This window comes from Panicum virgatum, chromosome 8N (assembly GCF_016808335.1).
Source record: "Panicum virgatum strain AP13 chromosome 8N, P.virgatum_v5, whole genome shotgun sequence".
NCBI lineage: Eukaryota > Viridiplantae > Streptophyta > Magnoliopsida > Poales > Poaceae > Panicum > Panicum virgatum.
Genome location: NC_053152.1, coordinates 23,017,176 through 23,028,756, shown reverse-complemented (window position 1 = coordinate 23,028,756; position 11,581 = coordinate 23,017,176).

The following is an 11,581-nucleotide window of genomic DNA, read 5'->3' as shown; positions in this document are numbered from 1 at the left end:
AATGAGTAATGACGACGACGAGTAACGACGACGAGTAATGACGAGTAACGAAGATGAGTAACGACGAGTAACGACGACGAGTAATTTTGTATTCGCTCTCTAACTCATACATTCGCCATCCCTCGACCCTCAACTCTAGACCTCGACCCTCAACCCCGTTCCTCGACCCGGTTCCACGACACACACACACTCTCTCTCTCTCTGACTAATACACTCTAACACACACATACACTCACACTAACACACACAGACACACACACACACTCACTCACTAACTCTCTCTCTTTCTCTGTCCCTCTAACATACACACACTCTCTCTCAAACACGCATATTCGTTCAAAGAATTGAATTCTCCTACTTCATTTAAGGATGGACACATACTCTAACACATTTTTACGGTTTCAGTTAAGGATGGACCCCTTCGGTGATGAGCAGGCTGCCGGGCAATACATGTTGGACGCAATAAACGAAGATACGAGGGCTAACACCACCCAGCCAATCGCTGAAGAAGATGCTCGGACAGCTGATTCGTTCCTGAATATGTCTGGAGATGCCGATGAAGAAGATGATGACTTTGCGCCGCCGCCCAATCAACAACAACATGTTCCAGTACGAATCTTAAAACTATATGCATGGTGACTTCGGTAGATTAGTTTTGCGATTAACATATCTTTTCTGTAATTTAGTCGACCTCCGCATCGACTTCGTTGAGCCAATCAAAAGGGAGACGCCGGCCAACCAAGAAAATGGAGGGAAGACAGGTCGTCACAGAAGTGGACGCAGAGGGCTGTCCAAGTGCTCCAGAGGCTGCTAGCACAAAATTTGTCAACCAATGTGGGGTTATTGTTCGGGCAAGAATTCCGATCACCACAAGACTATGGAAAACGTGCAAACCCGGAGAACAGCAACACGCCGTGCCTGCACATCAGAAGGAAATGCTATGGGCAGAACTCAAGGATATGTTCACTCTTCCTGAAGGAGTTGACCAAGAACTGGTGAAAAAATGTGCCTTGAAAAAGATGGCCCTTGCCTTTGCAACTTTCAAGAAGAAGTTGTACACCAATTACATCAAGAAGGATAAGGAGCCGAACTGGGACGATCTTCCTCAGGTTAAACCATACTGGGAGGAGTTCAAACAATACAAACTATCAGAGGAAGCCCAAGAAAAATCCGAACAGGCCAAGGTGAATGCAGCAAATAAGAAGTACAGCCACCACCTTGGGGCTGCCGGGTACAAGAAGTCATTTCAAAAATGGCAGAAGATGGAGCAGGACCTTATGGATAGAGGCATCAGGCCGACGACTTGGGATTGGCCGGATAGATCCAAGTGGTGGTTATTTGCTAATGGCGTGACACTAAACCAGTTGGATGGAAGTTTGGTCGTGCCCGAGCATATGCAAGAAGTGTCCCGCGATCTAGTCGCTGCAATAGATGAGACTCAACAAGGAACATTCCATCCTCAAAGGGAGAATGATGAGCTGACAAGGGCATTAAAGAATCCGGAACACCCTGGACGAGCCTGCGGCATCGGCGTGGTCCCATGGAAAGTTGCTTGGGCCGGAGATCCCTCTTACAAGACTCACCGAAAGAGTAGAGCCGAACAGGAAGAGAAACTTCGTGCCATAGAAGAAAAGATGAACAAGAAGGTTGCATCCTTGGAATCTCAGATGGACGCCAGGGTCAATGAGGCGGTGCAGCTAGCTCTGAGCCAAAGGGGCACTGCTGGGTCGCACCCGGATGTTGTGATAAGCCCAGCCTCTCAGCGACGCAGCAGCTGTGCTTCCACAGCGGCGCCCGACGTACAAGCGGAAAAGCAACCCCAGATTGAGCCAACGGCGGTAGATGACCAGAGGTATCCAGTGGATGATGTCACCATGCCGACACCGTGCGAGCTTCATGTGCGAGCAAGAAATATATCCATTCATGTCGCATACGGGTCAGCCCTGCCCCTGAATCCTTCTACTACAATTCATGGAAGGCCGATACCCCCTGGCTACACCTCCGTCACAGTCGAGCAGATAGTTGGAAACAATGACGATCTTGAGCTCGACTTCGTTGGAGGGGATGGAGAGAAGACATTGGGAGACGCACTGCACGGGGTCGTTCTATGGCGCAAGTCCGACATCAAACTTACTGAAAGACAAACGGCTCCCGGGCAGACTGATCGCCCGTCTCCGCGGCCTACCTCACCGCCGTCCCCACTGCCACCTCCTTCACCACCGTCTCCGCCGGCGCAAAGGGCCACGAGTACTCCAACTCCTCCTGCACCAGAAAAGGGAAAGAAAAAGACATCATCCCTCCCAGCGGCTGGACCCTCAAAGAAGAAGCAGAAAATGGTCGAAAGACAATTAACCTACAAGAAAACCGCTGAGGAGTTGGAAGAGGAGACTGCTCGATATATAAAAGAACAATTGAAGCCTAAAGTCCCCCCGCCGAGGGAAAAGGTACCTCTAGAACTAGGGAAAAAGCTTCTCGCAAACCTAGACAACCCACCAAAACCGAAAAGCTTACCCTCGGACTATGATCGTACTCTGACAAAGGCACACAAGGTGAGAAATCTGAAGAAAAAATGTGGCAAGACCATTCCTCAGCTTGGCACACAACAAAAAGAACTCGAGCCCCTCCGGGTGCCAGGGTTGCCACTCCTACACCCGACGGACGTACAACTCCAGGCGGACCTACAGGCCGCAATATTTCTTTCTGAAACTGGATTAATGCTAGAGGAGGCAACGGGGCATGTGGAGGCAAAAATCCCTATCACTCGCACTATTACTCCATTCCATCATGGAAAACCTTTTGTCACTGAGGAAGAGGAGAAAAGTCTAGGTACGCAGATGTTCAATTTGCATAGATGGTACCTGCAAATGGCGAAAGACGAAGGGAAAATGTTTGGAGTCAAGTATCGTGACCATGATTTCTTCCGCGGGGAGGACGACTTCTGGGTGTACTTCCAAAATTTATATGAAATTTACCATCGACAAGCCCTCGACGCCTCTATCATCACCATTTGGGTTTTGTAAGTATCACTTACCTCTACATTAATACTTTTTGTTAACAAGAACATAATTATATGTGTGCATTATAAAATTTTTATTGCATCGTTTAGACAGGAGATCCAAAGAAGCCGAAAACATGGATGGCACCATCAGATCGGCTTCATGTCTCCTTTGCTAGTCAACCAGAAATTGATCAACGAAAGTTACAAGGAAACGTGCGAAAACATGTACGATTCGTTGACTAGGCAAAGTTACAAATCCTATATATTCATACCATACAACTTTGGGTAAGCCTTGATCGACTCAAACCTCTGTTATATTACTAAATAAATACTAAGTTGTCTAATATATTTATGTATATATCATATCTATATCTGCAGTTATCATTGGATTTTACTCATACTTTCCGTAGAGACCGGCAATCTTATAGTCTTTGACTCAATGAGAAATCCAAAGTCCGCAATCCAACATATCCTAGACCCCTTGAACAGGTAAGTTCAGTTTGCACAATTAAATCCTTTTTTTGTTAATAACAATTCCTTAATATCAAACTTAACTTTGGGTGCAGAGTTTGGAAAAAATTTGTGAAAAATAACAAAGGACGTGGTCAATGGAGGCCCGAACTGAACGTTAACATGGATTATCCGATATGTTCATTCATAAAGATTTGTCTAGTTAAGTATATAATCCCAAATTGTTCTAAATTGAGTAATTTATTTGTTTCTCCTTAAGTGTAAGAGACAACAACAAGGAACTGATTGGTGCGGGTACTACGTATGCGACTACTTGCACATCATGACTCCATGCGGGAAGACTACTGATGAAGAAATGAGAGTACGTCCAAACCGTTGACTAGTATATTTTCATAATTGTACTAACACACATGATGTTAATCCTTTTTTTCTAAATAATAGATGTCTCAAATGGGTGATGAATGTTATTCTACTGATCGGATCAACGCCGTGTGCGAGCAGCTCGCCGGATTCATTTTGAACGAGATCTTGGATCCTAGAGGCGAGTTCTACCACGACGGTCACATCGATAGAGAATTTCCATCGACCTCCTGAGGGGACTAGTAGTTGGAATAACATGACTTGTACATTTGTAAATATTTTTAAAGATTATGCCTTGATGTTTGTAAATTTGTAAATATATTAGTTCATCTAATTAGCTTAATTATATGTTCGTATTTCACTTTTATTTAGTTTCAAATATTCTCTGAAAACGAACACGAACGACCAATGAACGTATAGTATTGTAGAGTTTGAGTGCGTTTAGCAAATATAAAAGAATAAATAGTAATAAATATAACAAACAAACCTGGATTTGGAAAAAAAGGGAAAAGGTAATTGGTACCGGTTGGAAATACCAACCGGTACCAAAGGGGCTGCCACCTTACGTCAGCGTGGCAGCCTCTTTGGTACCGGCTGGTCTTTCCAACCGGTACCAATGGAGGCCTAAGGCACCGGTTGAGAAACCCGGTGTCTTAAGGCGAGGCCATTGGTCGCGGTTGCGGGGCACCGGTTGGGAAACCGGTGCCTTAGGCCCTTCTCAGCCGGTGCCCAAGGCCCGTTTTCTAGTAGTGGTTTGACCAATAATGAAAGATTAGCTATGCAAGATTTCTGTTTTTTTAGTTAAGAGGTGTTTCTTAGATTCAATGACAAGTTCAGAGGGTAAAACCGATTTTTTTCTAAAGGTTACGATTACGAAGATGGCGAGGATGGTCCTAGGTGTATTTAGGTAGACGCGATGCATTATTTGGTTGCTCGTCTGCAAAAGTGGTCTACTTAATCTTTGGACCCCTGATTGATGCATACTACTTACGCGTCCTGATTAAAAAAAGTAATGACCCGAGTGCACTCGACAAAAAAATTGCACTCGACAAAAAAATTGTTTGCCGAGTGCAAAAAGAACGCTTGGCAAAGAACTTCTTTGCCGAGTGTCAAAAAAAAAGACACTAGGCAAAGAACATCTTTGCCAATTGTCAGAAAAAATTAGGCAAATATAATTTTTAAATCAAATTTTGAACCGCTAAATAAATTCAGATGAAAAAGTTTTCACCTACAAAGTTGTGTAATTTCTCAAGATCTATAATTTTTATATAGATCTTTTATTAATTTGACAAAGTGATAGTAAAGTTATTTACAAAAACTATATACGAGATCTATAACATTTGTGAACAATGTTACTACCACTATGTTGGATGATAAAAAGACCAAAATAAAAGTTATTGATCTTCAGAAGCTGGACAACTTTGTAGTTGAAATTTTTTCATTTGAATTATTTTTTACAACGAAAAGTGCGTTTGAATTTCTAAAATTTGAAATTTGAATTTTTTTGAAGTACCTCGGATGGTGAAGCAACCAAAATGAAATTTGTAGATATCGAAAAGTTATGAAACATTGTAGTTGATAACTTTTTAATTTGAAATCATCTTGTCAACAAAAACTATGTTTAAATTTCTCAAATTTGAAATTCAAATTTTGTAAACGACCTCGGATGGAGAAAGTACCAAAATTAAAATTGTAGATCTCGAGAAGTTATGAAACTTTGTATTTGACAACTTTTTTATTTGAATTTGTTTAGGACCTCAAACAAACCATTTACAGTTTTACACACGAAAAAAATGAAAAAACATTTGCTGAGTGTTTTTATGCGGAATCGGCAAAGAGGCCATGTCATCGATCCACACCCATTGAATGGAGCTCTTCTATTAGTCCCCTCCCCCACCGGATCAGGCCGCTGCCTGCCTCTTATTTCTCTCCCTCCCCTCACTATCTCTCACTGCCTCCCTCCATCTCTGCTGACGGTGGGGGCAACCAGCACCGGCCAGCCTCGGTGGCGGCGCGGCCTCAAGTGCAGGCCGGCTGGGGCCCCCAGCGGCGACAGTGGCTTGTGGCCTCGAGCTCCCTGCTGCGGGGCGATGGCGCGCGGCGGTGCGGCGGTGCGGCGGGCGGCGTCGCGACGGCGGCGCAGGGCGGGGCGACGGTGGTGCGGCGCCGTGAGGCGGGGCAAAGGTAGTGCGGCGGCGCGAGGCGGTGCCTCTACGACGGGGCGCCAGAGCGATGATGGCGCTAGGCGGCGCGGCGAGATGGCGCCACGACGGCAGCACGCGGCAGGCCGATGGTGGGGCAGCGGCGCGGCGAGGCTGATCCGCCCCTGGTTGGTGGCGGCGCAGCTGGATCCGTCCCTTGCGGCGGCGGCGTGGGCTCCTCTGGCGGCAGCATGAGCTCCTCTGGCAGCGGCGCACGGCGGGCCGACGCCGGGGCGGCGGGCTGACGGCGAGGTGGCGCCGGGAGGCAGTGAAGCCGCAGCATCGACGACTAGTGGACGGCGGCGGCGACCAGTGGACAGGGGCAGCGAGATTTTTGTTTTTTTCTAATCCTTTCGAAAACTCTTTGCCGAGTGTCTGTTTTGCACTAGACAAACTTGCACTCAGCAAACTGTTTGCCGAGTATTTTTGGGGCTTCGCCAAGTGCCGCCGGCACTCAGCAAATTTGCTGTCTCCGATAGTGATTTTTTTCTTATCCGGAGAAAATAAGAAATGAAGAGAAAGATGATACTAGTAGCTGGATAATGTACTAATTTATTAGTACCGTAAGACTTTCATTATTGTGCTTATTTAGTACAGTACAGTTCATAGATTTTACAGAATCTAGATATCCAGTGCTAAAATTAGAGTACTGAGCACGCTGTCTCCAAACAATGATTTTTAGCAAGGCCCTCTTTTGCTTTCGAGCATTGTTCGTCTATATGGCCATTTACACCGTTTACACAATATGTAAATGCTAATCGATGGATAGCCGTGTAGGCCGATTAGCCGTGTAAAGCTGCGCAAAACCGTTTCAACCATTTAAAAGGCCGTTTACACGGCTGTGTATACCCAATTTTTACTAAACGATAAGTGACCGGCCATCTACCGTTTAACATTTAGGCAAACACTGCTTTCAAGTACGGACCAAAATATTGATCCAATCCTGTTGCTTAGAACATGGAGCACTCCTTAAAATCACACTTATTTGAATAGGGATGATCTACATGTCCGTATTAATTTCTAAGGTGGTCCATATTACGAAACCATCCATAGAAATAGGAAACATCAAGTAATGCAAGGCTTGAGTTCATGTGTTCCATTCTTAGATAGTGCATGCCACTATGTAAGAAAGTAACAAAAAAGACACATTCTGTTAGACATAGGGTCACCATATACCTGACTTGGCACAGTCCTGTAGGAGATACAGGATCTATACCCATACGTCATGTAACTACTCATATAGATCTTGTATTAGTCGGTGTAGATAGAAACCACACAAGTAGTACTCGGGAGGCACTCTAGGCGCGGTACCGATCTAGAGTTTCATGTAACTCTGTCCCCCAGGCTATATAAGTGCAGGTAGGGACCCCAGCAACGCAGAGACACCTCATTCATCAACCCTCAAGCAATACTAAAACCACTAAACAGGACGTAGGGTATTACGCAACTCGCGACCTAAACCTATCTAAACCCTCGTATTGCTTGCACCATCATGTTCCTAATCTCGGCGATCCCCTACGATCGATCTATTACCTTAGATCCCCTAGGTAGGCTTACCAGTAAAACACCGACACCTTAATTAGTGTAATTCATGAATAGACATCCAAGTCAACTACACGAGTTTGTGATGTGTTGGCCCCATGATCGTATGCATGAAGCGTCTCTGATGTGAAGCATTAGAGATGTTTTTTTAGGCGAAGTGTCTATGATGATAATAAGATCAGATAATAAAAGCCATCTGCTTTGTTCCTCCGTCCGCAGCTGCTGCAGCAGCACACTTTTGCTTTTCCGTCCGCAGCTGACGGCGGCGCTCGTCCACATCGTCCCCGGAGGCGGCGTTGCTCCCCTCTCCACGTCGGCCCCGTGGCCGCAGCAGTCACTACTACAGAATGTGTTTTTGTTCCAGGCCATTTGTCTCGGCAGTCTTTGTGCCCGGAACAATAGGTGGCTTTTGTCCCGGATCCAACGGCTAGCCGGGCCGGGGGGGGGACAGGGGCCTTTTGTCCCGGTTGGTGTCTCCAACCGGGACAAAACTCCTTGGCCCCCTTATCCCCTTCCCTCTCCCCCCGCCCGAGCCATTCAGCTCACTTGTTCTTACTGTTTTTTGCTCGGGAGAGAGGAGTTCTTGCTCATTGCTTCACCACATTTGTGAAGATCTTTGATTCCCCGTCCATCCATCGGCGCTAAATGTTTGGGGCTTGTTTTTCTCTTCTTCCTTGGCTTGTATACACTACAAGAGAAACCCCACTTTTGCAACACATAGGTGGCAACGCTTAATTTATTTGTTGCAAACAACATTTACGAAACTGAGCTAGCAACGCTTATGATTGAGCCTAACTAAGCCTATGCGCCAGCAACGCTTAATTCTGAGCTAGCAACGCTTATGATTGAGCCTAACTAAGCCTGTGCGCCAGCATCGCTTAATATATTGGGAAAATTCGATTCATGCCACCGCAACTCCGTGAAATTGGGTGTCATGTTGAAAATCATGCCACTCAATGGCATGATTTTCAACATGAGATCCAATTTCAAGAAATTGGAGTGGCATGGATCCAACTGACCCTAATATATTTGTTGCAAGCAACATATGAGACTCTGTGCGCAGTACTTAGTTTTTTCTTTGACAAAGCACATGTGCTCTCAATTAATAACTAATAAGCGTCAAAAAAAATAGAAGCGCGCACAAGTTCGAGTTCGAACCTGCAACCTCCTGCATTTAGGAAAGAAACTTGCCCACCCACCTAACCAGTCAAACGATCTCCAGGTTGTGCTTATTGCCTCATTAAAATTTACTTTACTTATAAAACAACAAGGGACTCGGTCGGCGGCCACCCCCACCCGGCCAGTCACTGTAGCCAGACAAGCCACAGGCAGGGCAGGCCCACCTGGTATTCAAGGGTATTCATTGAATACTCATTATTTTTACAAAAAAATTAAGTATACATAGTCATATACATGTATCAGTATTCAAAAAAATGAGAAAATTATACTACCTCGGGCTATTCACATCTAGCCCACTTCCCTTCTCTCGAAATGGGCCGAACAGCTAAAAAACGGCCCACTGGCCGGCCTTCCCCATCCCCCAAACCCCCACACGCAGACCCCAAGCCCCCACATGGCCACTCCGTGTCTCTCCCCCTGACCCCCTCGCATCGCTCGAACTCTACCCGGCGGCAACGGCAGCAGCAGGAGCTAGGGGTGGCGGCCGGCCACCGGGGCGCCGGGCAAGCAGGCCGCAAGCAGCGGTGTCTTGCTGGTGGGCAGGCTTGGCGGGGGCGCGCACGGCGCGAGGAGGGCACTGGGCAGCTGAGCAGCGGCCGCCGGCGGGCGGCGGGTCGGAGCTGAAGCCAGCCGCGGCTGCCGCTTGGGGAGACGAGAGCGGAGCGCCGGGGCGGCCTGCAGCGGCGTGGCGCGGCAGCAGCGGACAGTGGCGCAGGGCGGCACTGCGACACCGGGCACGGGCGCACGGCGACCGCGGCACCGCAGCAGGCAGCTCGCGCGTAGCCTCTGCTCAAAATTGGACAATTGCTAAGGTCAATTTCTCAAATTTCCTAATCCCATATTCCTATTTCTGCATATTAGGTTATTAGCCCGAGAATTTGTGCAGTGAGCAGTCAATTTGAATCATTTTAATTTGTACCATGTGAGTACATCTATGGCTGTATGATTAATTGATTATATCTATATCTTACTTTAGGCTGTTAATTTTTTTCACCCTTTACAATCTTGAATACCCAAACTCAAAATCCTGGGCCCGCCCCTGGCCACAGGTACAGCGGCCGGACTCCCCAGGGATTGCGGGCGCTGAACACCAGGCCATAGGTATGTCTTGAACTCTCCAGCTATTTAAGCGGTTAAGCCAATTTCTCTTTGTCGTTTAGATCGTGCAGTTTGACCCTCAATCATGAGTTGCAAGTACCCCATTCAATTAATTAAATCGAAATCAAGTGTCATGCTTGCCCGCATTAACTTGACTATTGTGTCCTGCTAGCTCTTTACTGAAGCAGTAATGTCAAAAATCAGTCACAGCATACCATACTGTTTGTAATGCTCAAGTTGCTATATGGGATTTTTAGCATTCAAATCAAATAGAATACCTGGCTTGGATGTATCTGAACCACAATATATAGTGATATTTTTTTAGTACATGTGTGATTTGCTAAACTGGTGCTGAAACTTAAAGAGCTGGAGCAGTCTGTTAACTGGAAGTGAAATTTGCTACACTAGCTAGACTCACTGAAATATGTATGATTTCCTAGAATCATTTTCTGCTCTAGCTGGAGTAGTCTGCTAATTATCTGACTGAAACCAAAATAGCAATCTTCCTCCCTCGAAGCTAGAAATCTTCTTTCCTTTTGGTTAACCTTTTAAATTGGCTGGTTTATAATTTTATGATTTTTATTACCAAAATAGTTGCGATGATGTAACTGAAAGGGATCCAAATTAAATGATGATAAATAAATATGAACTTATAGATGCTATTTATCTATTTATACAGCTAGAGCTTTTTATGGTTTCACAATGGATTTAAAGATCATCAAGGTTCTTTTGGGCTGTCCTAAAGGTTCTACTCGGTACTTAGCTGGTGTAGAAGGATTTGTTGAATTTGCCTTTAAAAATAAGCCTGAAGATACCAAGATTTATTGTCCATGTCATGCATGCGTGCATACTAGTCTCCTATCCAGGGATGAAATATATGAACATTTGGTCTGCAATGGGATACTTGAGAATTATGAGCAATGGGATTTTCATAGTGACCCTTCAGTGCATGATCTTCATGGTGACCCTTCAGTGCAGCACACTGTTGACCAACAGCCACAATCTCAGAATGAAGGAAGGCATGGCAACATGAATCAGCTGCTTCGTGAGACATTTTATCACATGTATGATGACATACCTATGACAGATGTTGGAAATCTTCCGAATCCACCTGTTAGCGGGCCAAATTTAGAAGCAGAAGAGTTTTATAAACTGGTTGAAGATTCACAAAAGCCTTTATGGGAAGGATGTGATTTAACACAGCTAACTTTACTTGTGCTTTTGTTCAATGCAAAATCCATGAACAAATGGTCAGATAAATCATTAGGTGATCTACTTGGTATTTTGCAGAAGGCTATTCCAAATGGAAAGGAACTGCCCAAAAATTTTTATGAGGCTAAGAAAATTATTTCCAAATTTGGCTTGGGCTATGAAAGTATTCATGCATGCCCAAATGATTGTGAACTATTTTGGAAAGACAAGAAAAATGATGATTTTTGCTCAAAGTGCAAGGCTTCTAGGTGGAAAGGTATGGAACCTGAGACCAAACTAACAAAGAAGCAAAGAAGGAAAGCAACGCCTTGTAAAGTATTAAGATACTTTCCTGTTAAAGACAGGCTGAAAAGGTTGTTTATGTGCAAAGAAACAGCCCCTCTCCTAAGATGGCATGATGAAGAGCGCATCAAGGATGGCATGACAGAAGGTATGCACACTAATATGGATGAGAGCGTTTTACTATGTTTGGCACTGGAAAGCTAGTAATGGTTGCCGCTTTAACTAGAATCTTATGTTG